A 25751-nucleotide genomic window follows, 5' to 3' on the forward strand; every position below is an offset into this window, starting at 1 on the left:
AAGATTCCTACCCCCTGCCGAGGATAGATGACGCCCTAGACTACATCACCGGGTCGACCTGGTTCAGCTCCCTGGACCTCCGCTGCGGCTACTGGCAGGTACCGCTTGCTCCCGATGCTCGCCCGAAGACAGCCTTTTCTATCGGCCAGGGCCTCTGGCAGTTTACTGTCATTCCTTTTGGCCTGTGCAATGCCCCGGCGACGTTCGAGAGGCTGATGGAGAGGGTGCTGGCATCTGTCCCGCGGAACCAGTGTGTGCTGTATCTGGGCGATCTGCTGGTTCATGCCCGGGGCTTCGACCGAGCCTTGACGAACCTCCAGGCGGTGCTGGACTGCATCCGCCGTGCTGGCCTGAGGCTCAACCCCTCACCGACAAGGGCCGCCGTTTCGACTGGGACTCGGGCTGTGAGACTGCCTTCGGCCGGTTGCGTGAAGCTCTGGTGGGGGCCCCCGTGCTGGCCTACCCCGACCCGCGGTTGCCGTATGTTCTCGATACCGACGCGAGTGACTCGGGGGTGGGCGCGGTGTTGGTGCAGGAGGGGCCGGATGGGGAGCGCGTAGTGGCCTACTATAGTCGGGCTTTGACTAGGGCTGAACGGAACTACTGCGTGACCCGTCGCGAGCTGCTGGCGGTGATGGCGGCGGTCCACCACTTCAGGCCGTACCTGTTCGGGACCCGGTTCCGGCTGAGGACCGACCATGCGTCCCTCACCTGGCTGCTCCACTAAAAGGAGCCGGAGGGGCAGATGGCGCGATGGATAGAGATCCTGCAGGAGTACGACTTCACTGTCGTGCACCGTGCGGGGTCTCGCCATCTCAATGCCGACGCTCTCTCGCGGCGCCCCTGCGAGGCCGCGGACTGCCATCACTGCACCCGGCAGGAGCAGCGTGAGGTGGCTGTCCGCACCGTGGCGGGGGTGGGCACCGCGGCCACGGCCCGGGAGGGGCCGCTGGGGGTGGGCCTGCCAGACCTGGCGCAGCGTCAGGCAGCTGATCCTGACGTGGGGCCGGTGCTCCGCTGGAGGGCAGCAGGGGTGCGGCCTACGCGAGAGGAGCTCGCCCCGCACCCGAAGTCCGTCAAGGCCCTCTGCGCCCTGTGGGAGGCCTTGGAGGTGAAGGACGGGGAGCTGCACCGGGGGTGGCGGGTACCCTCCAGTGGTGAGGTACGGTGGCAGCTGGTGGTGCCTCGGTCGCTCCGCCGGGCGGTGCTCCGAGCGGTGCACGGCCAGCCGGGCATGGGGCACTTCGGCGGTAAGAAAACCCTGCAGCGTCTCCGAGGCCATTTTTATTGGGGTCTTTGCCACCGGGACATGCAGAGGTACTGCCGAACGTGTGCGGTGTGCGTGGCGCAGAAGGGTCCCCCCGAGCGCTCTCGGGCCCCCCTCCAACAACACCAGGTTGGGGCTCCTATGGAGCGGGTGGGGGTGGACGTTTTGGGCCCGTTTCCGCGCACCGAGGCTGGGAACCGCTACGTCTTGGTGGCCATGGATTATTTTACGAAGTGGCCGGAGGCCTACGCCCTCCCGGACCAGAGTGCCCCCACGGTGGCCGATGCACTGCTGGAGGGGATATTTGCCAGGCTGGGGGTGCCGGAGGAGTTACACAGTGACCAGGGGCGTAACTTCGAGGTCTTCGCCAGAGTGTGCCAGCGCCTGGGGATCACTAACACGCAGACCACACCGCTGCATCCCCAGAGCGACGGGTTGGTGGAGCGGTTTAATCGGACGCTCGCCACCCAGCTGGCCACCCTGGTGTCCCGGCACCAACGGGACTGGGACCGCAACCTCCCCCTTGCGCTCTGGGCGTATCGGAGCGCGGTCCAGGATCCACCGGGTGCACCCCGGCCTCGCTCATGCTGGGCCGGGAAATGCGAACCCTGGTGGACCTGGTCTTCGGCCCGCCGCCCGGAGACGGGTCGGCACCGCCGGCTGGACCGGACTACGAGTGGGAGGGTCCCGCTGAGGTACTCGGGGTGGTGGGTGAGGTCTGCTACCGTGTCCGGTTGCGAACACGGGGGAGAGTGGTGGTCCTGCACCGAGACCGCCTGGCCCCCTACCGGGCCCGGGAGGAGGAGCCGTGTGGGGAGGCTCTAGAGGAGCAGCCGGGGCTGTAGCCGGCCAATAGTGGGGCGTCCGTGGGTCGCCAGCCGTCACCGCAGCGCAGGGTTCCACAGCAGTTAACCCAGTACGAGTACAGCCTGAGGGGGGTGTTCGACGTCGGCGAGACGCCAGACGCCAGACGCCAGACGCCAGAAACCAGACGCTTCAGGTGGGGGCAGTGTAACACCCTCGCCTGGTGGTGACGAGAAAGTGCCCCTAGGCGCTCGTAGTACCGCTGGGCATGCTGGGAGTGGTAGCCGGGGAGAGTCTGAGGGTCAGCACGATGACCAGCGGCTGACCCTACCTGTGTAAATAATGTCCTAGTAGTTCTAGTGCCCTGTGTAGTCTTGTAAAAGTATAGTGTGTTGTTAGGTAATTACCACCCTAACTATGTGTACTTGTTCCCTCAGTCTCCTCATGTGTGTGTATATCCTGTGTTTGGTTTTGTGTTAATGCTTGTTTGTTAATCGCGTCTTCACTCGTCCTTTGTTCTGAAAAGAACCTGCAAATGCTACAGTATTTATTTTATAAACACCAGTATTGACATTTTGATCAGTATATTTATTATTAGTAGCCAGTCTTATAAATTTACAATTTAGATTAAGTCTGGTAACAGTTATACAGTTAATTTAAATCATCAGACCACTGATGGAACTGAGAGCTGGGTGGAAATAAAACCAGGATACACATTTTAACCTCCAGGATCAGGAGTCTGATCCTCCTGGCTTCTTTACTCTGAAGATTTGTGTAAAACTCTTAAAAGCGCTTATTTCAGGGACTCGTGCTTGTCCTCTACTGCTCCACATGGGTACGCTTTGTAACGCAATAATCTGCGATGTAAACTTTTTTTTCTGTTTAATGAATTTTATTCCTAGGTTTGTCGCTCTCCTTCTCCAACTGTGATGATTCGCTTCTCTTCACAGTCCGGTGTGTTTTTTTTGGGGGGGGAGATTTTATATCTGTAAGAAAAGCCCCCCGGGCTCCGGACAGGAGTCTCCTCCAGCTCTGCTTTGTCAGAAAGAGCGCTGTGACGTCACAGACACCAGCCAGAGTGCTGGGATCAGAGAGCGAGACCGCGGGAGATGCGCGGAGGGAACGGAGGAGAATTATTGATCACTTATGTATCGACAACCAATTTATTCAGCTGAAGGACCATAGAATAATCGATTAACTTCACTGATTGGTGAGTACTGATTCTTTCTTGACCCTGTTTAAATATCTAGAAAACAGTCAATAAAGACTGTATCGATCAATTACCATAGTGCGTTTAGTGTTAATAATGTTCAATCCGAAATTAAACAATGATTATTCATATTATTATTTAGGTAACTCTATCCTAGAGCTAGAAAATTATATTCCAAGTTGATAAATGTATGTAAGTAACAGTTTAAATACATTTTTCCAGTGTTTATAAATCATAAGTATGGTAACCACGGCAACAGCCGGCACGTCACTGTATGTGTCTAGGTGTCTCGCATTCGTCACAGAGAGTGTATGTGACGTCACGGGCAGCAACTAATACTACTACTAGTGTATTCATTTTAACATTAGTGAGAGTACAACTGGTAGTTTTAATGGTAGTGTTCATAACAAAGTGTGAGTATTAATAACAAAGCGCTTGTTTGTTAATCGCGTCTCCACTCGTCCTTTGTTCTGAAAAGAACCTGTAAATGCTACAATATTCTTTACTCAGCAGCTTATTAAAAACAGCTCCTGTGATGTTCAAACCGATTTTTTACACAGAACACTGAGACAGCTTTGCGTTCTGAATCTCTTTTTCTCGTGCGTTTATTTAATGTGGCACAATGCACTGGGATAAGGGTATTCTGTTCACAAACCAATAGCATTTAAACCACAGCCCAGGTTCGATCTGTCTCCCAGAATCACCAGGGCGCACACACACACACACAACCGTGCCGTTGAAGTGCTCTGCTTCATTTCTAAGGGCAACTCAACATTCACTCCTACCCCGAGTGCAGAAAAGACAGCGTCCGCAGCAACAACAGCTCAGGTCTCTGCACAGGAGCTAAGCTGCCCCCATCTCCTCTGCTCTGCGGTTCCTGCGGAGTGGATTCCTGCCTGGAGCCGTGTTTGCAGGCGGCGGCTCCCCGCGCCCTGTCTGTGCGTCGTGTCCAAGAGCTCCTGGGAGGAAGAGAGAGCCCTCACACTCGGGGGCTTTTCCACGGTCTGTGTGAGGAGGGGCGGGTGTGTCCAGTAGCTTATCGAGCGGAAGCCTGGGGCAGCGGAGAGCTGTGATCGTGCAGACCTTGAGGTGTCACCTCTTTGTCTGCTTTCCCGCCCCCCCTCCGCCCAAGCTCTGCTCCAAAGTAGCCCGGCAACCCCTCACACCTGCACGTGTCACAACCTAAGGTGTGGTCATGAGACACCCATGGGGTGTCGTTCTGTTCTTGCTAATTGTTTCCTGCCCGTCGCAGGCAGGAGTCCATGCGAGGAAGATGCGCTGGACAGAGCTCAGAGGGCGCACCTGGGTGGCTTTCCTTCAGAGTGACGTTCCTGCAACACTCTCCCGCTACTCTTGGTGCGCTCATGCCGCAACACAGGAAGGCTGGAGCAGGTGGCTGTGGGCTCTGCGCACCGCCAAAATAGCTCAGTTGGGAGAGCGTTAGACTGAAGATCTAAAGGTCCCTGGTTTGATCCCGGGTTTTGGTATTTTGTTTCATCGCGCCCTTTGTTCCTCTCTCCAGCGCACCCTGCCTAAAGTGACGCGTCCCTTTCTCAGCCCGAAATGCAAGCAAGACACCAGCAGCGGTCCCTGCAGGTTTCCATAGTGTAGCGGCTATCACGTTCGCCTAACACGCGAAAGGTCCCTGGTTCGAGACCGGGTGGAAGCAGACTCGTTTTGCACGCTCCTGTACTTCACAGAGGTCTTGAACGACCGGTCATTTGTTCCCAATGTATTTCCGGTGCCTTCGTGCACTCTTGTACCAAACGCACGTTCCTTCTGTACGTGGAGCCGATCATTTGCAATTGGGCTGTGCCGACAAACCAGGACGAGCTCTGTCGGCTCAAAAGCAGCGCAGGACCTGCAAGAACAACAGAAAGATTAGCATCCAGCGGGGGCCTCTTAGTGAGCCCAAGATCTCATCAAGAATCGGCTCCAGCAACAGGGCTGGGCGCATTGTTCCATTCTCCGACCACTCTCGGTGTAAACAAGTCCCTCCTGGTCTCTGCTTGAAATGCACTTTCCTGCGTTTGCTTTGGTGTAACTGGCTTCCCCTGCATGGGCGAATGTGAAGAAGATCCTTAGTAAGTCATTGAAGAAAACCAAGAAGAGGTCGGAGTGGCCTCTGTCGTTCATCAACGACCCAGTCAGGCAGTACTCCTCCTATTCTGCCAGTATGTGGATTCGAACCGGGGTTGTTGCGGCCACAACACAAATTCTGAGCACTATACGATCACAGCGAGTTACCGAGACATACACAGCCAGTAGGAAAGGATGTACTCTCTTTGTGTGACACTAGTCGGAAAAGTCCTGACGCTGCATTTCAACTGAGCCCTAGTATACATCAACCCTTCGACACTCTGAGTGCCAACTCTCTTGTGTGTTTTCTCCATCAAGCAGGTCATGAAGGCAGCAATTACAGTTTGCTTACATGACGCACGCACAACATGGCTGTATGCTCCCATATGGTCTAGCGGTTACGATACCTGATCTTCACCCAGGTGGCCTGGTTTCAGCTCCTTGTATGAGAACGTGTCAGTTTTGCCTCCTGCTTTCCAAAGATCAGCACCATGTTTTATGCCTCCCCCGAATATCGAAGCTGCCTCTAAATCTGCAAATGAAGATGAGTCAATAAACCACTTGTTTTTCGTATAACTATACATATATTCATTTAATACTGATTTCATTCATTGAGCACGGATACAATAGAGGTACAGCTATTCACTGTTTGACATGTCTGCACTGGTACAGAACCTAGCAATCAGAAAACGGGTGAAACTGTCTTGAGAATTAGCATACAGTACCGAGGCCCCCATGACCAAATAAAGGCTAACCTCGATAATCAGCCTAAATAATGCAGACAACAGCAAAACGACTGACTTTGAAAAGGGAATGAATGTCCGGAAGGAGTAGTGTAACCAGCTTGAAATGCTTCTCCGGACCTCTAACTAAAAGAAACCGGGAACCAGCAGTGGCATCGACTCCTTTCGAACTGGGATCCTATCGCAGCTCATGGTGTCCTAACTCTCCCGTATCTGATATTTGACCAAGCACATCAGGAGAGAGCGCGAACGCAGTCCCCCACTACCAGAAATTATGCAGTCGAGATTCCCACATTTGGGGAATTCGCAGGGGTCAGCACAGCCAGAGTGCAATGGCCGAGCCTCGCCCTGGGTGAATCGATTTTTTAAGAACTTTATTTCCTTTTCACAAAAAAATACAGGACATCACAAATTAGAAAGCTTTACATTAATATACATACTTAAAACAGTATATATAATCCCATCTCATTACATTTTGACACGGTACCAGTTATATAGCAACAATTTATTTTTTTCTGGTGCAAATCACATTCTTTACTTAAACATGATAATGTTTTTCACAGTTTCTTGAGATATTGACCTATGCTCTCAATTTCCCACAGATTTTCTGCTTCCTCCCTCCCTTCTCTCCACAGATCTCTGAGGTAATAGTTCTCTCGGGTGATGAACAGGGCCAGGCTACCTGCTGCCTTGACTGGGACCTCGATGCCTTTGAACAGCCCCATGTTCCTCACTCTCCACAGGGCGTCTTTCCCACTGTTCACCACGGCCCAGATCCTGTCAAACATGTCAGGAGGAAGTTTGACAGGAGAGATGCCGTTGTAGCGGCAATGCTTGTTAATAAGACAGAATTAGGCCGTGGTATTCTGTCCTAAATGAGGCCCCATCTCACCCTCCATCTTTGTGGTGCAGCCACAGAGAAAGTATTCATGCAGGTTGATTTAAGATGTTTTCTTTTGATAATGGACAGCTCCCAGATGGGGATGCACTTAGCTTAGCCTGGCTATCATGATCAATGGTCATCCATTGGTGCCTATCTGTCTAGGGAGTGCCGAATGGACATCTGGACTGCATTCCTAAGTGTCAAGAGTAAGTGACTCATATCTCACCTTGACCAACCAATCAGGGACTGGCAGGGCGTGGTAATACCACGTGGGTCTCTAATGCCCGCCAAACTCTCAACCAATCAGCACACATCTATGCCTTGGTCAAAAAGGGAGCGCAAGCTCAGATCGGGGCTCTCCTTGGCCATTTTCGCGCATCCTCAGAGACAATCACGTGACAACTGCTGTTGTCTGCAAAGGGACTTGGACTTTGTTCTAAGCGCGAGGCCGAGGATCCCATACGTACTCAGAATTCTACCAACGTGAATGATCCGCTTGATCAACGGCAGCCTACAGTTGGACCCTCATCGACAACCTGAATAGCTTATTCAGAAGCAGCGCTGGACCAGGAACGAACCAGCTTCTTCCCAGGCAAAAGAGTGACTTGGTGTTCGTGCCGGGAGATTCCAAATCCATACACAGTGGATAAGTAAACCCCATGTTCTACATTGTGTCTCGAGAATTCAATTGTACCTCAACACAAGTTGTTATCAATTTAATTCATGAGTAATGTATTTACTTCCGAGTTTAGAGTAACAGTGGGTAATAACACTGATTAGCGATTTGGTAACCGAACGATATATATTGACATATATTCTCTGTTGTGTATCTCTTTGTGTTGGCATCTCTTCGAGATTATATACCTTGTATATTGATAACCCTCACAGTAAGGTCTGCCGCTCGTATCCAGGCAGACTAGTATATGTTTGGTGCACAATTTATATGAATAAATGTATCTCGTGTATTGAACCCGTGTGTGTGCGTTGTTAGTTGTTCTGACGATTGATTTTCTAAAAGCCACAACGAACAACATCGTGATTACTGCTACAATTAATAATTGTCTCAGTAAACCCATCAAACCTCTACAACCACGATACACCACCATAAACTATATTAATTTAGGAACATAAACATATAGTGTAAACTTTATATGGCTGGTATTGGTAGTTTAAAGAAAAAATACACACCAGTATTCCACTTTCTTCCTAAACATTTTAAGCATCAAAGTCTTACATGTAGTAAGATTTTACCACGTTTCGGAAACGTTTTTACATGCTCCTTCTGACCATCTTAACTTTATATACTTTGTGAAAAGTCATAAGATATTCACATTTTCTGTGAATGTGCTCGTTATCGGAGTAAACAAAAGCATACTTTTAGAATTTGATTAATAGGGAATATAATATGGAATCACGTACCTAAAGAAATTAATAACGATATAATTATTTTTATGTACTGTAGCTCAAATAGTAGTATAATACACTTTCTATGGATACATGTGCTTCTACGCAATGCAGAAGCACATCCACAAGTAACATTACCTAGCTAAGAGAGGACATTGGCTAGCCATTATGATAAATACAGTGGAAAAAAGCAATTGGGAAAATAAGACCTGCTGATCTGTTATACATACCAGGAAGAGAACAGAATATGATTTTTTTCTGTTCGAAACGTGTGTTGTCTTTATGAAATTCATGTATTTTAAACGTTTAATTAAGAAGAAAAAAACTTACAGAAAGATACTAAGCTGATCACGAGATAGAAAGATCACCCGTTTTTCGCGCATAAAAAGTGGCTATTAACTGGGTAAACTGTTATTAACTGGAGTCAACTGGGTGAAAACACATAATATGAACATGAAACAAAACAAAAAATAAAAATAAGATACAATCTACAGACATTAAAACCGGTGTCATGGAAATATAACTATCAAGGAAGCCACAAGAGAGAGTTCTCACCTGAGTAAGGTCTTTATTTCAATATTGGGAGCAACCAGAGACTCAATTTGTTACAAGCAGTACAGGGTTTTCATAAGACGTTGCGCTGTAAAAAAGCTCAGAGCTTTGTCCATTCTAAAACTTCCACTTTCCCTAAGAGAAAACAGATTACATCAAAAAGCGAAAGAAGAAGCACTAGATATGTTATTCAAAGCTTATCAGTTACTTTCAGCTAATTCTAACGACCCAGACAGCATATATTGTTTTGGTACATTGTCTTCTAAAGTAACCTAAACAGTGTACTTTGTTGACGCACTGTTTTCTAAAATTCTGCACGTACTGTAGCACAGCAATTACATCCTTGAAATATATTATCTAAAAGCCCCAATATATTTCTTTGCAAAGCTCTCTACATTTTAAGAATCAATTTACTTATTAGATTTCCACTTAAAGACTTGTTCGGCTGGCGTTCAAGAGTCGCGTTTTTCAGAATTGTATTGAGATCGTTTTCCACAGAGCTCAGATGTCAAAGCACAGCAGCAGCTCTCCACAGCGATCCTCTATAGCGCCCTTTCTCCCGCAGCTCCGTCCTCATTGGAAGGAAGCAAGAGTGAAAGGCTGAAGTGAAATAGAGCGGGGACGAAGGCAGTGAAGAGAGAGAACGTGGGAAGAAGAGAAAAACGCAAGGGAAAAAAAGCAGCGTCGTAAAAGAGGTGACGGAGCTGTCCTCTCAATAAGAAGGGTGCCAGCGAGCTTTGCTCTCGCTTATGGCCACACCCCCTTGAGCACGCCTGATCTCGTCTGATCTCGGAAGCTAAACAGGGATGGGCCTGGTTAGTACTTGGATGGGAGACCGCCTGGGAATACCAGGTGCTGTAAGCCTTTAAGCGCAGGAGGCGCCCTATCCCCGCTCGCTCGCTCATTCCCCTGTTCACACGTGCAGTGCGGCTTGTCCGTCTGTTTATTTGTCAGCTTTGGCGAGACACGGGTGCTTGTGTATTAGCGTGAGCGTTTTTTATTCTGATCAGGAACAGTTTAACAAGTCCGCAAAGGATCGAGGAAAGGTTTATAGCCAGCTGAAAAGAGACACAGCGCTTCGGCTGTGGAGACTTGTTCGGCTGGCGTTCGGAGAGTCGCGTTTTTCAGAATTGTATTGAGATCGTTTTCAACAGAGCTCAGATGTCAAAGCACAGCAGCAGCTCTCCACAGCGATCCTCTATTGCGCCCTTTCTCCTGCAGCTCCGTCCTCATTGGAAGGAAGCAAGAGTGAAAGGCTGAAGTGAAATAGAGCGGGGACGAAGGCAGTGAAGAGAGAGAACGTGGGAAGAAGAGAAAAACGCAAGGGAAAAAAAGCAGCGTCTAAAAGAGGTGACGGAGCTGTCCTCTCAATAAGAAGGGTGCCAGCGAGCCTTGCTCTTGCTTACGGCCACACCCCCTTGAGCACGCCTGATCTCGTCTGATCGCGGAAGCTAAACAGGGATGGGCCTGGTTAGTACTTGGATGGGAGACCGCCTGGGAATACCAGGTGCTGTTAGCTTTTAAGCGCAGGAGGCGCCCTATCCCCGCTCGCTGGCTCATTCCCCTGTTCACACGTGCAGTGCGGCTTGTCCGTCTGTTTATTTGTCAGCTTTGGCGAGACACGGGTGCTTGTGTATTAGCGTGAGCGTTTTTATTCTGATCAGGAACAGTTTTACAAGTCCGCAAAGGATCGAGGAAAGGTTTATCGCCAGCTGAAAAGAGACACAGCGCTTCGGCTTTGGAGATTTGTTCGGCTGGCGTTCGGAGAGTCGCGTTTTTCAGAATTGTATTGAGATCGATTTCCACAGAGCTCAGATGTCAAAGCACAGCAGCAGCTCTCCACAGCGATCCTCTATAGCGCCCTTTCTCCCGCAGCTCCGTCCTCATTGGAAAGAAGCAAGAGTGAAAGGCTGAAGTGAAATAGAGCGGGGACGAAGGCAGTGAAGAGAGAGAACGTGGGAAGAAGAGAAAAACGCAAGGGAAAAAAAGCAGCGTCGTAAAAGAGGTGACGGAGCTGTCCTCTCAATAAGAAGGGTGCCAGCGAGCCTTGCTCTCGCTTACGGCCACACCCCCTTGAGCACGCCTGATCTCGTCTGATCTCGGAAGCTAAACAGGGATGGGCCTGGTTAGTACTTGGATGGGAGACCGCCTGGGAATACCAGGTGCTGTAAGCTTTTAAGCGCAGGAGGCGCCCTATCCCCGCTCGCTCGCTCATTCCCCTGTTCACACGTGCAGTGCGGCTTGTCCGTCTGTTTATTTGTCAGCTTTGGCGAGACACGGGTGCTTGTGTATTAGCGTGAGCGTTTTTTTTCTGATCAGGAACAGTTTAACAAGTCCGCAAAGGATCGAGGAAAGGTTTATCGCCAGCTGAAAAGAGACACAGCGCTTCGGCTGTGGAGACTTGTTCGGCTGGCGTTCGGAGAGTCGCGTTTTTCAGAATTGTATTGAGATCGTTTTCCACAGAGCTCAGATGTCAAAGCACAGCAGCAGCTCTCCACAGCGATCCTCTATAGCGCCCTTTCTCCCGCAGCTCCGTCCTCATTGGAAGGAAGCAAGAGTGAAAGGCTGAAGTGAAATAGAGCGGGGACGAAGGCAGTGAAGAGAGAGAACGTGGGAAGAAGAGAAAAACGCAAGGGAAAAAAAGCAGCGTCGTAAAAGAGGTGACGGAGCTGTCCTCTCAATAAGAAGGGTGCCAGGGAGCCTTGCTCTCGCTTACGGCCACACCCCCTTGAGCACGCCTGATCTCGTCTGATCTCGGAAGCTAAAGAGGGATGGGCCTGGTTAGTACTTGGATGGGAGACCGCCTGGGAATACCAGGTGCTGTAAGCCTTTAAGCGCAGGAGGCGCCCTATCCCCGCTAGCTCGCTCATTCCCCTGTTCACACGTGCAGTGCGGCTTGTCCGTCTGTTTATTTGTCAGCTTTGGCGAGACACGGGTGCTTGTGTATTAGCGTGAGCGTTTTTTATTCTGATCAGGAACAGTTTTACAAGTCCGCAAAGGATCGAGGAAAGGTTTATCGCCAGCTGAAAAGAGACACAGCGCTTCGGCTGTGGAGACTTGTTCGGCTGGCGTTCGGAGAGTCGCGTTTTTCAGAATTGTATTGAGATCGTTTTCCACAGAGCTCAGATGTCAAAGCACAGCAGCAGCTCTCCACAGCGATCCTCTATAGCGCCCTTTCTCCCGCAGCTCCGTCCTCATTGGAAGGAAGCAAGAGTGAAAGGCTGAAGTGAAATAGAGCGGGGACGAAGGCAGTGAAGAGAGAGAACGTGGGAAGAAGAGAAAAACGCAAGGGAAAAAGAGCAGCGTCGTAAAAGAGGTGACGGAGCTGTCCTCTCAATAAGAAGGGTGCCAGCGAACCTTGCTCTCGCTTACGGCCACACCCCCTTGAGCACGCCTGATCTCGTCTGATCTCGGAAGCTAAACAGGGATGGGCCTGGTTAGTACTTGGATGGGAGACCGCCTGGGAATACCAGGTGCTGTAAGCTTTTAAGCGCAGGAGGCACCCTATCCCCGCTCGCTCGCTCATTCCCCTGTTCACACGTGCAGTGCGGCTTCTCCGTCTGTTTTTGTCAGCTTTGGCGAGACACGGGTGCTTGTGTATTAGCGTGAGCGTTTTTTATTCTGATCTGGAACAGTTTTACAAGTCCGCAAAGGATCGAGGAAAGGTTTATCGCCAGCTGAAAAGAGACACAGCGCTTCGGCTGTGGAGACTTGTTCGGCTGGCGTTCGGAGAGTCGCGTTTTTCAGAATTGTATTGAGATCGTTTTCCACAGAGCTCAGATGTCAAAGCACAGCAGCAGCTCTCCACAGCGATCCTCTATAGCGCCCTTTCTCCCGCAGCTCCGTCCTCATTGGAAGGAAGCAAGAGTGAAAGGCTGAAGTGAAATAGAGCGGGGACGAAGGCAGTGAAGGGAGAGAACGTGGGAAGAAGAGAAAAACGCAAGGGAAAAAAAGCAGCGTCGTAAAAGAGGTGACGGAGCTGTCCTCTCAATAAGAAGGGTGCCAGCGAGCCTTGCTCTCGCTTACGGCCACACCCCCTTGATCACGCCTGATCTCGTCTGATCTCGGAAACTAAACAGGGATGTGCCTGGTTAGTACTTGGATGGGAGACCGCCTGGGAATACCAGGTGCTGTAAGCTTTTAAGCGCAGGAGGCGCCCTATCCCCGCTCGCTCGCTCATTCCCCTGTTCACACGTGCAGTGCGGCTTGTCCGTCTGTTTATTTGTCAGCTTTGGCGAGACACGGGTGCTTGTGTATTAGCGTGAGCGTTTTTTTATTCTGATCAGGAACAGTTTTACAAGTCCGCAAAGGATCGAGGAAAGGTTTATCGCCAGCTGAAAAGAGACACAGCGCTTCGGCTGTGGAGATTTGTTCGGCTGGTGTTCGGAGAGTCGCGTTTTTCAGAATTGTATTGAGATCGTTTTCCACAGAGCTCAGATGTCAAAGCACAGCAGCAGCTCTCCACAGTGATCCTCTATAGCGCCCTTTCTCCCGCAGCTCCGTCCTCATTGGAAGGAAGCAAGAGTGAAAGGCTGAAGTGAAATAGAGCGGGGACGAAGGCAGTGAAGAGAGAGAACGTGGGAAGAAGAGAAAAACGCAAGGGAAAAAAAGCAGCGTCGTAAAAGAGGTGACGGAGCTGTCCTCTCAATAAGAAGGGTGCCAGCGAGCCTTGCTCTTGCTTACGGCCACACCCCCTTGAGCACGCCTGATCTCGTCTGATCTCGGAAGCTAAACAGGGATGGGCCTGGTTAGTACTTGGATGGGAGACCGCCTGGGAATACCAGGTGCTGTAAGCTTTTAAGCGCAGGAGGCGCCCTATCCCCGCTCGCTCGCTCATTCCCCTGTTCACACGTGCAGTGCGGCTTGTCCGTCTGTTTATTTCTCAGCTTTGGCGAGACACGGTTGCTTGTGTATTAGCGTGAGCGTTTTTTATTCTGATCAGGAACAGTTTTACAAGTCCGCAAAGGATCGAGGAAAGGTTTATCGCCAGCTGAAAAGAGACACAGCGCTTCGGCTGTGGAGACTTGTTCGGCTGGCGTTCGGAGAGTCGCGTTTTTCAGAATTGTATTGAGATCGTTTTCCACAGAGCTCAGATGTCAAAGCACAGCAGCAGCTCTCCACAGCGATCCTCTATAGCGCCCTTTCTGCCGCAGCTCCGTCCTCATTGGAAGGAAGCAAGAGTGAAAGGCTGAAGTGAAATAGAGCGGGGACGAAGGCAGTGAAGAGAGAGAACGTGGGAAGAAGAGAAAAACGCAAGGGAAAAAAAGCAGCGTCGTAAAAGAGGTGACGGAGCTGTCCTCTCAATAAGAAGGGTGCCAGCGAGCTTTGCTCTCGCTTACGGCCACACCCCCTTGAGCACGCCTGATCTCGTCTGATCTCGGAAGCTAAACAGGGATGGGCCTGGTTAGTACGTGGATGGGAGACCGCCTGGGAATACCAGGTGCTGTAAGCTTTTAAGCGCAGGAGGCGCCCTATCCCCGCTCGCTCGCTCATTCCCCTGTTCACACGTGCAGTGCGGCTTGTCCGTCTGTTTATTTGTCAGCTTTGGCGAGACACGGGTGCTTGTGTATTAGCGTGAGCGTTTTTTATTCTGATCAGGAACAGTTTAACAAGTCCGCAAAGGATCGAGGAAAGGTTTATCGCCAGCTGAAAAGAGACACAGCGCTTCGGCTGTGGAGACTTGTTCGGCTGGCGTTCGGAGAGTCGCGTTTTTCAGAATTGTATTGAGATCGTTTTCCACAGAGCTCAGATGTCAAAGCACAGCAGCAGCTCTCCACAGCGATCCTCTATAGCGCCCTTTCTCCCGCAGCTCCGTCCTCATTGGAAGGAAGCAAGAGTGAAAGGCTGAAGTGAAATAGAGCGGAGACGAAGGCAGTGAAGAGAGAGAACGTGGGAAGAAGAGAAAAACGCAAGGGAAAAAAAGCAGCGTCGTAAAAGAGGTGACGGAGCTGTCCTCTCAATAAGAAGGGTGCCAGCGAGCCTTGCTCTCGCTTACGGCCACACCCCCTTGAGCACGCCTGATCTCGTCTGATCTCGGAAGCTAAACAGGGATGGGCCTGGTTAGTACTTGGATGGGAGACCGCCTGGGAATACCAGGTGCTGTAAGCTTTTAAGCGCAGGAGGCGCCCTATCCCCGCTCGCTCGCTCATTCCCCTGTTCACACGTGCAGTGCGGCTTGTCCGTCTGTTTATTTGTCAGCTTTGGCAAGACACGGGTGCTTGTGTATTAGCGTGAGCGTTTATTTATTCTGATCAGGAACAGTTTTACAAGTCCGCAAAGGATCGAGGAAAGGTTTATCGCCAGCTGAAAAGAGACACAGCGCTTCGGCTGTGGAGACTTGTTCGGCTGGCGTTCGGAGAGTCGCGTTTTTCAGAATTGTATTGAGATCGTTTTCCACAGAGCTCAGATGTCAAAGCACAGCAGCAGCTCTCCACAGCGATCCTCTATAGCGCCCTTTCTCCCGCAGCTCCGTCCTCATTGGAAGGAAGCAAGAGTGAAAGGCTGAAGTGAAATAGAGCGGAGACGAAGGCAGTGAAGAGAGAGAACGTGGGAAGAAGAGAAAAACGCAAGGGAAAAAAAGCAGCGTCGTAAAAGAGGTGACGGAGCTGTCCTCTCAATAAGAAGGGTGCCAGCGAGCCTTGCTCTCGCTTACGGCCACACCCCCTTGAGCACGCCTGATCTCGTCTGATCTCGGAAGCTAAACAGGGATGGGCCTGGTTAGTACTTGGATGGGAGACCGCCTGGGAATACCAGGTGCTGTAAGCTTTTAAGCGCAGGAGGCGCCCTATCCCCGCTCGCTCGCTCATTCCCCTGTTCACACGTGCAGTGCGGCTTGTCCGTCTGTTTATTTGTCAGCTTTGGCAAGACACGGGTGCTTGTGTATTAGCGTGAGCGTTTATTTATTCTGATCAGGAACAGTTTTACAAGTCCGCAAAGGATCGAGGAAAGGTTTATCGCCAGCTGAAAAGAGACACAGCGCTTCGGCTGTGGAGATTTGTTCGGCTGGCGTTCGGAGAGTCGCGTTTTTCAGAATTGTATTGAGATCGTTTTCCACAGAGCTCAGATGTCAAAGCACAGCAGCAGCTCTCCACAGTGATCCTCTATAGCGCCCTTTCTCCCGCAGCTCCGTCCTCATTGGAAGGAAGCAAAAGTGAAAGGCTGAAGTGAAATAGAGCGGGGACGAAGGCAGTGAAGAGAGAGAACGTGGGAAGAAGAGAAAAACGCAAGGGAAAAAAAGCAGCGTCGTAAAAGAGGTGACGGAGCTGTCCTCTCAATAAGAAGGGTGCCAGCGAGGATTGCTCTTGCTTACGGCCACACCCCCTTGAGCACGCCTGATCTCGTCTGATCTCGGAAGCTAAACAGGGATGGGCCTGGTTAGTACTTGGATGGGAGACCGCCTGGGAATACCAGGTGCTGTAAGCTTTTAAGCGCAGGAGGCGCCCTATCCCCGCTCGCTCGCTCATTCCCCTGTTCACACGTGCAGTGCGGCTTGTCCGTCTGTTTATTTGTCAGCTTTGGCGAGACACGGGTGCTTGTGTATTAGCGTGAGCGTTTTTTATTCTGATCAGGAACAGTTTTACAAGTCCGCAAAGGATCGAGGAAAGGTTTATCGCCAGCTGAAAAGAGACACAGCGCTTCGGCTGTGGAGACTTGTTCGGCTGGCGTTCGGAGAGTCGCGTTTTTCAGAATTAAATTGAGATCGTTTTCCACAGAGCTCAGATGTCAAAGCACAGCAGCAGCTCTCCACAGTGATCCTCTATAGCGCCCTTTCTCCCGCAGCTCCGTCCTCATTGGAAGGAAGCAAAAGTGAAAGGCTTAAGTGAAATAGAGCGGGGACGAAGGCAGTGAAGAGAGAGAACGTGGGAAGAAGAGAAAAACGCAAGGGAAAAAAAGCAGCGTCGTAAAAGAGGTGACGGAGCTGTCCTCTCAATAAGAAGGGTGCCAGCGAGGATTGCTCTTGCTTACGGCCACACCCCCTTGAGCACGCCTGATCTCGTCTGATCTTGGAAGCTAAACAGGGATGGGCCTGGTTAGTACTTGGATGGGAGACCGCCTGGGAATACCAGGTGCTGTAAGCTTTTAAGCGCAGGAGGCGCCCTATCCCCGCTCGCTCGCTCATTCCCCTGTTCACACGTGCAGTGCGGCTTGTCCGTCTGTTTATTTGTCAGCTTTGGCGAGACACGGGTGCTTGTGTATTAGCGTGAGCGTTTTTTATTCTGATCAGGAACAGTTTTACAAGTCCGCAAAGGATCGAGGAAAGGTTTATCGCCAGCTGAAAAGAGACACAGCGCTTCGGCTGTGGAGACTTGTTCGGCTGGCGTTCGGAGAGTCGCGTTTTTCAGAATTGTATTGAGATCGTTTTCCACAGAGCTCAGATGTCAAAGCACAGCAGCAGCTCTCCACAGCGATCCTCTATAGCGCCCTTTCTCCCGAAGCTCCGTCCTCATTGGAAGGAAGCAAGAGTGAAAGGCTGAAGTGAAATAGAGCGGGGACGAAGGCAGTGAAGAGAGAGAACGTGGGAAGAAGAGAAAAACGCAAGGGAAAAAAAGCAGCGTCGTAAAAGAGGTGACGGAGCTGTCCTCTCAATAAGAAGGGTGCCAGCGAGCCTTGCTCTCGCTTACGGCCACACCCCCTTGAGCACGCCTGATCTCGTCTGATCTCGGAAGCTAAACAGGGATGGGCCTGGTTAGTACTTGGATGGGAGACCGCCTGGGAATACCAGGTGCTGTAAGCTTTTAAGCGCAGGAGGCGCCCTATCCCCGCTCGCTCGCTCATTCCCCTGTTCACACGTGCAGTGCGGCTTGTCCGTCTGTTTATTTGTCAGCTTTGGCGAGACACGGGTGCTTGTGTATTAGCGTGAGCGTTTATTTATTCTGATCAGGAACAGTTTTACAAGTCCGCAAAGGATCGAGGAAAGGTTTATCGCCAGCTGAAAAGAGACACAGCGCTTCGGCTGTGGAGATTTGTTCGGCTGGCGTTCGGAGAGTCGCGTTTTTCAGAATTGTATTGAGATCGTTTTCCACAGAGCTCAGATGTCAAAGCACAGCAGCAGCTCTCCACAGTGATCCTCTATAGCGCCCTTTCTCCCGCAGCTCCGTCCTCATTGGAAGGAAGCAAAAGTGAAAGGCTGAAGTGAAATAGAGCGGGGACGAAGGCAGTGAAGAGAGAGAACGTGGGAAGAAGAGAAAAACGCAAGGGAAAAAAAGCAGCGTCGTAAAAGAGGTGACGGAGCTGTCCTCTCAATAAGAAGGGTGCCAGCGAACATTGCTCTTGCTTACGGCCACACCCCCTTGAGCACGCCTGATCTCGTCTGATCTCGGAAGCTAAACAGGGATGGGCCTGGTTAGTACTTGGATGGGAGACCGCCTGGGAATACCAGGTGCTGTAAGAAAGCTTTTAAGCGCAGGAGGCGCCCTATCCCCGCTCGCTCGCTCATTCCCCTGTTCACACGTGCAGTGCGGCTTGTCCGTCTGTTTATTTGTCAGCTTTGGCGAGACACGGGTGTTTGTGTATTAGCGTGAGCGTTTTTTATTCTGATCATGAACAGTTTAACAAGTCCGCAAAGGATCGAGGAAAGGTTTATCGCCAGCTGAAAAGAGACACAGCGCTTCGGCTGTGGAGACTTGTTCGGCTGGCGTTCGGAGAGTCGCGTTTTTCAGAATTGTATTGAGATCGTTTTCCACAGAGCTCAGATGTCAAAGCACAGCAGCAGCTCTCCACAGTGATCCTCTATAGCGCCCTTTCTCCAGCAGCTCCGTCCTCATTGGAAGGAAGCAAAAGTGAAAGGCTGAAGTGAAATAGAGCGGGGACGAAGGCAGTGAAGAGAGAGAACGTGGGAAGAAGAGAAAAACGCAAGGGAAAAAAAGCAGCGTCGTAAAAGAGGTGACGGAGCTGTCCTCTCAATAAGAAGGGTGCCAGCGAGGATTGCTCTTGCTTACGGCCACACCCCCTTGAGCACGCCTGATCTCGTCTGATCTCGGAAGCTAAACAGGGATGGGCTTGGTTAGTACTTGGATGGGAGACCGCCTGGGAATACCAGGTGCTGTAAGCTTTTAAGCGCAGGAGGCGCCCTATCCCCGCTCGCTCGCTCATTCCCCTGTTCACACGTGCAGTGCGGCTTGTCCGTCTGTTTATTTGTCAGCTTTGGCGAGACACGGGTGCTTGTGTATTAGCGTGAGCGTTTTTTATTCTGATCAGGAACAGTTTTACAAGTCCGCAAAGGATCGAGGAAAGGTTTATCGCCAGCTGAAAAGAGACACAGCGCTTCGGCTGTGGAGACTTGTTCGGCTGGCGTTCGGAGAGTCGCGTTTTTCAGAATTGTATTGAGATCGTTTTCCACAGAGCTCAGATGTCAAAGCACAGCAGCAGCTCTCCACAGCGATCCTCTATAGCGCCCTTTCTCCCGCAGCTCCGTCCTCATTGGAAGGAAGCAAGAGTGAAAGGCTGAAGTGAAATAGAGCGGGGACGAAGGCAGTGAAGAGAGAGAACGTGGGAAGAAGAGAAAAACGCAAGGGAAAAAAAGCAGCGTCGTAAAAGAGGTGACGGAGCTGTCCTCTCAATAAGAAGGGTGCCAGCGAGCCTTGCTCTCGCTTATGGCCACACCCCCTTGAGCACGCCTGATCTCGTCTGATCTCGGAAGCTAAACAAGGATGGGCCTGGTTAGTACTTGGATGGGAGACCGCCTGGGAATACCAGGTGCTGTAAGCTTTTAAGCGCAGGAGGCGCCCTATCCCCGCTCGCTCGCTCATTCCCCTGTTCACACGTGCAGTGCGGCTTGTCCGTCTATTTGTCAGCTTTGGCGAGACACGGGTGCTTGTGTATTAGCGTGAGCGTTTTTTATTCTGATCATGAACAGTTTAACAAGTCCGCAAAGGATCGAGGAAAGGTTTATCGCCAGCTGAAAAGAGACACAGCGCTTCGGCTGTGGAGACTTGTTCGGCTGGCGTTCGGAGAGTCGCGTTTTTCAGAATTGTATTGAGATCGTTTTCCACAGAGCTCAGATATCAAAGCACAGCAGCAGCTCTCCACAGCGATCCTCTATAGCGCCCTTTCTCCCGCAGCTCCGTCCTCATTGGAAGGAAGCAAGAGTGAAAGGCTGAAGTGAAATAGAGCGGGGACGAAGGCAGTGAAGAGAGAGAACGTGGGAAGAAGAGAAAAACGCAAGGGAAAAAAAGCAGCGTCGTAAAAGAGGTGACGGAGCTGTCCTCTCAATAAGAAGGGTGCCAGCGAGCCTTGCTCTCGCTTACGGCCACACCCCCTTGAGCACGCCTGATCTCGTCTGATCTCGGAAGCTAAACAGGGATGGGCCTGGTTAGTACTTGGATGGGAGACCGCCTGGGAATACCAGGTGCTGTAAGATTTTAAGCGCAGGAGGCGCCCTATCCCCGCTCGCTCGCTCATTCCCCTGTTCACACGTGCAGTGCGGCTTGTCCGTCTGTTTATTTGTCAGCTTTGGCGAGACACGGGTGTTTGTGTATTAGCGTGAGCGTTTTTTATTCTGATCATGAACAGTTTAACAAGTCCGCAAAGGATCGAGGAAAGGTTTATCGCCAGCTGAAAAGAGACACAGCGCTTCGGCTGTGGAGACTTGTTCGGCTGGCGTTCGGAGAGTCGCGTTTTTCAGAATTGTATTGAGATCGTTTTCCACAGAGCTCAGATGTCAAAGCACAGCAGCAGCTCTCCACAGTGATCCTCTATAGCGCCCTTTCTCCAGCAGCTCCGTCCTCATTGGAAGGAAGCAAAAGTGAAAGGCTGAAGTGAAATAGAGCGGGGACGAAGGCAGTGAAGAGAGAGAACGTGGGAAGAAGAGAAAAACGCAAGGGAAAAAAAGCAGCGTCGTAAAAGAGGTGACGGAGCTGTCCTCTCAATAAGAAGGGTGCCAGCGAGGATTGCTCTTGCTTACGGCCACACCCCCTTGAGCACGCCTGATCTCGTCTGATCTCGGAAGCTAAACAGGGATGGGCCTGGTTAGTACTTGGATGGGAGACCGCCTGGGAATACCAGGTGCTGTAACCTTTTAAGCGCAGGAGGCGCCCTATACCCGCTCGCTCGCTCATTCCCCTGTTCACACGTGCAGTGCGGCTTGTCCGTCTGTTTATTTGTCAGCTTTGGCGAGACACGGGTGCTTGTGTATTAGCGTGAGCGTTTTTTATTCTGATCAGGAACAGTTTTACAAGTCCGCAAAGGATCGAGGAAAGGTTTATCGCCAGCTGAAAAGAGACACAGCGCTTCGGCTGTGGAGACTTGTTCGGCTGGCGTTCGGAGAGTCGCGTTTTTCAGAATTGTATTGAGATCGTTTTCCACAGAGCTCAGATGTCAAAGCACAGCAGCAGCTCTCCACAGCGATCCTCTATAGCGCCCTTTCTCCCGCAGCTCCGTCCTCATTGGAAGGAAGCAAGAGTGAAAGGCTGAAGTGAAATAGAGCGGGGACGAAGGCAGTGAAGAGAGAGAACGTGGGAAGAAGAGAAAAACGCAAGGGAAAAAAAGCAGCGTCGTAAAAGAGGTGACGGAGCTGTCCTCTCAATAAGAAGGGTGCCAGCGAGCCTTGCTCTCGCTTATGGCCACACCCCCTTGAGCACGCCTGATCTCGTCTGATCTCGGAAGCTAAACAAGGATGGGCCTGGTTAGTACTTGGATGGGAGACCGCCTGGGAATACCAGGTGCTGTAAGCTTTTAAGCGCAGGAGGCGCCCTATCCCCGCTCGCTCGCTCATTCCCCTGTTCACACGTGCAGTGCGGCTTGTCCGTCTATTTGTCAGCTTTGGCGAGACACGGGTGCTTGTGTATTAGCGTGAGCGTTTTTTATTCTGATCATGAACAGTTTAACAAGTCCGCAAAGGATCGAGGAAAGGTTTATCGCCAGCTGAAAAGAGACACAGCGCTTCGGCTGTGGAGACTTGTTCGGCTGGCGTTCGGAGAGTCGCGTTTTTCAGAATTGTATTGAGATCGTTTTCCACAGAGCTCAGATATCAAAGCACAGCAGCAGCTCTCCACAGCGATCCTCTATAGCGCCCTTTCTCCCGCAGCTCCGTCCTCATTGGAAGGAAGCAAGAGTGAAAGGCTGAAGTGAAATAGAGCGGGGACGAAGGCAGTGAAGAGAGAGAACGTGGGAAGAAGAGAAAAACGCAAGGGAAAAAAAGCAGCGTCGTAAAAGAGGTGACGGAGCTGTCCTCTCAATAAGAAGGGTGCCAGCGAGCCTTGCTCTCGCTTACGGCCACACCCCCTTGAGCACGCCTGATCTCGTCTGATCTCGGAAGCTAAACAGGGATGGGCCTGGTTAGTACTTGGATGGGAGACCGCCTGGGAATACCAGGTGCTGTAAGATTTTAAGCGCAGGAGGCGCCCTATCCCCGCTCGCTCGCTCATTCCCCTGTTCACACGTGCAGTGCGGCTTGTCCGTCTGTTTATTTGTCAGCTTTGGCGAGACACGGGTGCTTGTGTATTAGCGTGAGCGTTTTTTTTCTGATCAGGAACAGTTTAACAAGTCTGCAAAGGATCGAGGAAAGGTTTATCGCTAGCTGAAAAGAGACACAGCGCTTCGGCTGTGGAGACTTGTTCGGCTGGCGTTCGGAGAGTCGCGTTTTTCAGAATTGTATTGAGATCGTTTTCCACAGAGCTCAGATGTCAAAGCACAGCAGCAGCTCTCCACAGTGATCCTCTATAGCGCCCTTTCTCCCGCAGCTCCGTCCTCATTGGAAGGAAGCAAAAGTGAAAGGCTGAAGTGAAATAGAGCGGGGACGAAGGCAGTGAAGAGAGAGAACGTGGGAAGAAGAGAAAAACGCAAGGGAAAAAAAGCAGCGTCGTAAAAGAGGTGACGGAGCTGTCCTCTCAATAAGAAGGGTGACAGCGAGCATTGCTCTTGCTTACGGCCACACCCCCTTGAGCACGCCTGATCTCGTCTGATCTCGGAAGCTAAACAGGGATGGGCCTCGTTAGTACTTGGATGGGAGACCGCCTGGGAATACCAGGTGCTTTAAGCTTTTAAGCGCAGGAGGCGCCCTATCCCCGCTCGCTCGCTCATTCCCCTGTTCACACGTGCAGTGCGGCTTGTCCGTCTGTTTATTTCTCAGCTTTGGCGAGACACGGGTGCTTGTGTATTAGCGTGAGCGTTTTTTATTCTGATCAGGAACAGTTTTACAAGTCCGCAAAGGATCGAGGAAAGGTTTATCGCCAGCTGAAAAGAGACACAGCGCTTCGGCTGTGGAGACTTGTTCGGCTGGCGTTCGGAGAGTCGCGTTTTTCAGAATTGTATTGAGATCGTTTTCCACAGAGCTCAGATGTCAAAGCACAGCAGCAGCTCTCCACAGCGATCCTCTATAGCGCCCTTTCTCCCGCAGCTCCGTCCTCATTGGAAGGAAGCAAGAGTGAAAGGCTGAAGTGAAATAGAGCGGGGACGAAGGCAGTGAAGAGAGAGAACGTGGGAAGAAGAGAAAAACGCAAGAGAAAAAAAGCAGCGTCGTAAAAGAGGTGACGGAGCTGTCCTCTCAATAAGAAGGGTGCCAGCGAGCTTTGCTCTCGCTTACGGCCACACCCCCTTGAGCACGCCTGATCTCGTCTGATCTCGGAAGCTAAACAGGGATGGGCCTGGTTAGTACTTGGATGGGAGACCGCCTGGGAATACCAGGTGCTGTAAGCTTTTAAGCGCAGGAGGCGCCCTATCCCCGCTCGCTCGCTCATTCCCCTGTTCACACGTGCAGTGCGGCTTGTCCGTCTGTTTATTTGTCAGCTTTGGCGAGACACGGGTGCTTGTGTATTAGCGTGAGCGTTTTTTATTCTGATCAGGAACAGTTTAACAAGTCCGCAAAGGATCGAGGAAAGGTTTATCGCCAGCTGAAAAGAGACACAGCGCTTCGGCTGTGGAGACTTGTTCGGCTGGCGTTCGGAGAGTCGCGTTTTTCAGAATTGTATTGAGATCGTTTTCCACAGAGCTCAGATGTCAAAGCACAGCAGCAGCTCTCCACAGCGATCCTCTATAGCGCCCTTTCTCCCGCAGCTCCGTCCTCATTGGAAGGAAGCAAGAGTGAAAGGCTGAAGTGAAATAGAGCGGGGACGAAGGCAGTGAAGAGAGAGAACGTGGGAAGAAGAGAAAAACGCAAGGGAAAAAAAGCAGCGTCGTAAAAGAGGTGACGGAGCTGTCCTCTCAATAAGAAGGGTGCCAGCGAGGATTGCTCTTGCTTACGGCCACACCCCCTTGAGCACGCCTGATCTCGTCTGATCTCGGAAGCTAAACAGGGATGGGCCTGGTTAGTACTTGGATGGGAGACCGCCTGGGAATACCAGGTGCTGTAAGCTTTTAAGCGGAGGAGGTGCCCTATACCCGCTCGCTCGCTCATTCCCCTGTTCACACGTGCAGTGCGGCTTGTCCGTCTGTTTATTTGTCAGCTTTGGCGAGACACGGGTGCTTGTGTATTAGCGTGAGCGTTTTTTATTCTGATCAGGAACAGTTTTACAAGTCCGCAAAGGATCGAGGAAAGGTTTATCGCCAGCTGAAAAGAGACACAGCGCTTCGGCTGTGGAGACTTGTTCGGCTGGCGTTCGGAGAGTCGCGTTTTTCAGAATTGTATTGAGATCGTTTTCCACAGAGCTCAGATGTCAAAGCACAGCAGCAGCTCTCCACAGCGATCCTCTATAGCGCCCTTTCTCCTGCAGCTCCGTCCTCATTGGAAGGAAGCAAGAGTGAAAGGCTGAAGTGAAATAGAGCGGGGACGAAGGCAGTGAAGAGAGAGAACGTGGGAAGAAGAGAAAAACGCAAGGGAAAAAAAGCAGCGTCGTAAAAGAGGTGACGGAGCTGTCCTCTCAATAAGAAGGGTGCCAGCGAGCCTTGCTCTCGTTTATGGCCACACCCCCTTGAGCACGCCTGATCTCGTCTGATCTCGGAAGCTAAACAGGGATGGGCCTGGTTAGTACTTGGATGGGAGACCGCCTGGGAATACCAGGTGCTGTAAGCTTTTAAGCGCAGGAGGCACCCTATCCCCGCTCGCTCGCTCATTCCCCTGTTCACACGTGCAGTGCGGCTTGTCCGTCTGTTTATTTGTCAGCTTTGGCGAGACACGGGTGCTTGTGTATTAGCGTGAGCGTTTTTTATTCTGATCAGGAACAGTTTAACAAGTCCGCAAAGGATCGAGGAAAGGTTTATCGCCAGCTGAAAAGAGACACAGCGCTTCGGCTGTGGAGACTTGTTCGGCTGGCGTTCGGAGAGTCGCGTTTTTCAGAATTGTATTGAGATCGTTTTCCACAGAGCTCAGATGTCAAAGCACAGCAGCAGCTCTCCACAGCGATCCTCTATAGCGCCCTTTCTCCCGCAGCTCCGTCCTCATTGGAAGGAAGCAAGAGTGAAAGGCTGAAGTGAAATAGAGCGGGGACGAAGGCAGTGAAGAGAGAGAACGTGGGAAGAAGAGAAAAACGCAAGGGAAAAAAAGCAGCGTCGTAAAAGAGGTGACGGAGCTGTCCTCTCAATAAGAAGGGTGCCAGCGAGCTTTGCTCTCGCTTACGGCCACACCCCCTTGAGCACGCCTGATCTCGTCTGATCTCGGAAGCTAGACAGGGATGGGCCTGGTTAGTACTTGGATGGGAGACCGCCTGGGAATACCAGGTGCTGTAAGCTTTTAAGCGCAGGAGGCGCCCTATCCCCGCTCGCTCGCTCATTCCCCTGTTCACACGTGCAGTGCGGCTTGTCCGTCTGTTTATTTGTCAGCTTTGGCGAGACACGGGTGCTTGTGTATTAGCGTGAGCGTTTTTTATTCTGATCAGGAACAGTTTTACAAGACCGCAAAGGATCGAGGAAAGGTTTATCGCCAGCTGAAAAGAGACA

At 51.3% G+C, this 25751-nt stretch overlaps 1 protein-coding gene, 25 non-coding genes and 3 pseudogenes across 26 annotated transcripts in view; 28 read left to right on the top strand and 1 right to left on the bottom strand.

Moving 5' to 3' along the window:
- LOC138242764 (zinc finger protein 271-like) overlaps window positions 1-25751 on the top strand; it is a 1399044-nt gene that overhangs the window by 570996 nt on the left and 802297 nt on the right. The gene's annotated exons all lie outside the window — the stretch shown is intronic.
- On the top strand, window positions 4696-4768 carry trnaf-gaa (transfer RNA phenylalanine (anticodon GAA)). The gene has a single exon. It is a non-coding gene; the product is annotated as a tRNA-Phe (tRNA).
- On the top strand, window positions 4878-4950 carry trnav-aac (transfer RNA valine (anticodon AAC)). The gene has a single exon. It is a non-coding gene; the product is annotated as a tRNA-Val (tRNA).
- Window positions 6338-6502, bottom strand: LOC138243529 (U1 spliceosomal RNA). Its single transcript, XR_011192184.1, has one exon. It is a non-coding gene; the product is annotated as a U1 spliceosomal RNA (small nuclear RNA).
- Window positions 9688-9806, top strand: LOC138244891 (5S ribosomal RNA). The gene has a single exon (XR_011193506.1). It is a non-coding gene; the product is annotated as a 5S ribosomal RNA (ribosomal RNA).
- LOC138218108 (5S ribosomal RNA) lies at window positions 10343-10461 on the top strand (annotated as a pseudogene).
- LOC138243495 (5S ribosomal RNA) lies at window positions 10998-11116 on the top strand. Its single transcript, XR_011192152.1, has one exon. It is a non-coding gene; the product is annotated as a 5S ribosomal RNA (ribosomal RNA).
- On the top strand, window positions 11653-11771 carry LOC138217056 (5S ribosomal RNA). Its single transcript, XR_011180769.1, has one exon. It is a non-coding gene; the product is annotated as a 5S ribosomal RNA (ribosomal RNA).
- Window positions 12309-12427, top strand: LOC138243496 (5S ribosomal RNA). The gene has a single exon (XR_011192153.1). It is a non-coding gene; the product is annotated as a 5S ribosomal RNA (ribosomal RNA).
- LOC138218274 (5S ribosomal RNA) lies at window positions 12963-13081 on the top strand (annotated as a pseudogene).
- LOC138243497 (5S ribosomal RNA) lies at window positions 13620-13738 on the top strand. The gene has a single exon (XR_011192154.1). It is a non-coding gene; the product is annotated as a 5S ribosomal RNA (ribosomal RNA).
- Window positions 14276-14394, top strand: LOC138216779 (5S ribosomal RNA). The gene has a single exon (XR_011180491.1). It is a non-coding gene; the product is annotated as a 5S ribosomal RNA (ribosomal RNA).
- Window positions 14932-15050, top strand: LOC138243499 (5S ribosomal RNA). Its single transcript, XR_011192156.1, has one exon. It is a non-coding gene; the product is annotated as a 5S ribosomal RNA (ribosomal RNA).
- On the top strand, window positions 15589-15707 carry LOC138243500 (5S ribosomal RNA). The gene has a single exon (XR_011192157.1). It is a non-coding gene; the product is annotated as a 5S ribosomal RNA (ribosomal RNA).
- Window positions 16246-16364, top strand: LOC138243501 (5S ribosomal RNA). Its single transcript, XR_011192158.1, has one exon. It is a non-coding gene; the product is annotated as a 5S ribosomal RNA (ribosomal RNA).
- Window positions 16902-17020, top strand: LOC138216611 (5S ribosomal RNA). The gene has a single exon (XR_011180323.1). It is a non-coding gene; the product is annotated as a 5S ribosomal RNA (ribosomal RNA).
- Window positions 17558-17676, top strand: LOC138243502 (5S ribosomal RNA). The gene has a single exon (XR_011192159.1). It is a non-coding gene; the product is annotated as a 5S ribosomal RNA (ribosomal RNA).
- LOC138216960 (5S ribosomal RNA) lies at window positions 18215-18333 on the top strand. The gene has a single exon (XR_011180673.1). It is a non-coding gene; the product is annotated as a 5S ribosomal RNA (ribosomal RNA).
- On the top strand, window positions 18875-18993 carry LOC138216099 (5S ribosomal RNA). The gene has a single exon (XR_011179811.1). It is a non-coding gene; the product is annotated as a 5S ribosomal RNA (ribosomal RNA).
- LOC138244728 (5S ribosomal RNA) lies at window positions 19531-19649 on the top strand. The gene has a single exon (XR_011193343.1). It is a non-coding gene; the product is annotated as a 5S ribosomal RNA (ribosomal RNA).
- LOC138216677 (5S ribosomal RNA) lies at window positions 20183-20301 on the top strand. The gene has a single exon (XR_011180389.1). It is a non-coding gene; the product is annotated as a 5S ribosomal RNA (ribosomal RNA).
- Window positions 20839-20957, top strand: LOC138216957 (5S ribosomal RNA). The gene has a single exon (XR_011180670.1). It is a non-coding gene; the product is annotated as a 5S ribosomal RNA (ribosomal RNA).
- LOC138244729 (5S ribosomal RNA) lies at window positions 21495-21613 on the top strand. Its single transcript, XR_011193344.1, has one exon. It is a non-coding gene; the product is annotated as a 5S ribosomal RNA (ribosomal RNA).
- Window positions 22147-22265, top strand: LOC138216678 (5S ribosomal RNA). Its single transcript, XR_011180390.1, has one exon. It is a non-coding gene; the product is annotated as a 5S ribosomal RNA (ribosomal RNA).
- LOC138218617 (5S ribosomal RNA) lies at window positions 22802-22920 on the top strand (annotated as a pseudogene).
- On the top strand, window positions 23458-23576 carry LOC138243503 (5S ribosomal RNA). The gene has a single exon (XR_011192160.1). It is a non-coding gene; the product is annotated as a 5S ribosomal RNA (ribosomal RNA).
- LOC138243504 (5S ribosomal RNA) lies at window positions 24114-24232 on the top strand. The gene has a single exon (XR_011192161.1). It is a non-coding gene; the product is annotated as a 5S ribosomal RNA (ribosomal RNA).
- On the top strand, window positions 24770-24888 carry LOC138216389 (5S ribosomal RNA). Its single transcript, XR_011180101.1, has one exon. It is a non-coding gene; the product is annotated as a 5S ribosomal RNA (ribosomal RNA).
- On the top strand, window positions 25426-25544 carry LOC138217268 (5S ribosomal RNA). The gene has a single exon (XR_011180980.1). It is a non-coding gene; the product is annotated as a 5S ribosomal RNA (ribosomal RNA).

Source organism: Lepisosteus oculatus, chromosome 14 (genome assembly GCF_040954835.1).
Source record: "Lepisosteus oculatus isolate fLepOcu1 chromosome 14, fLepOcu1.hap2, whole genome shotgun sequence".
In the NCBI taxonomy this organism is placed as follows: domain Eukaryota; kingdom Metazoa; phylum Chordata; class Actinopteri; order Semionotiformes; family Lepisosteidae; genus Lepisosteus; species Lepisosteus oculatus.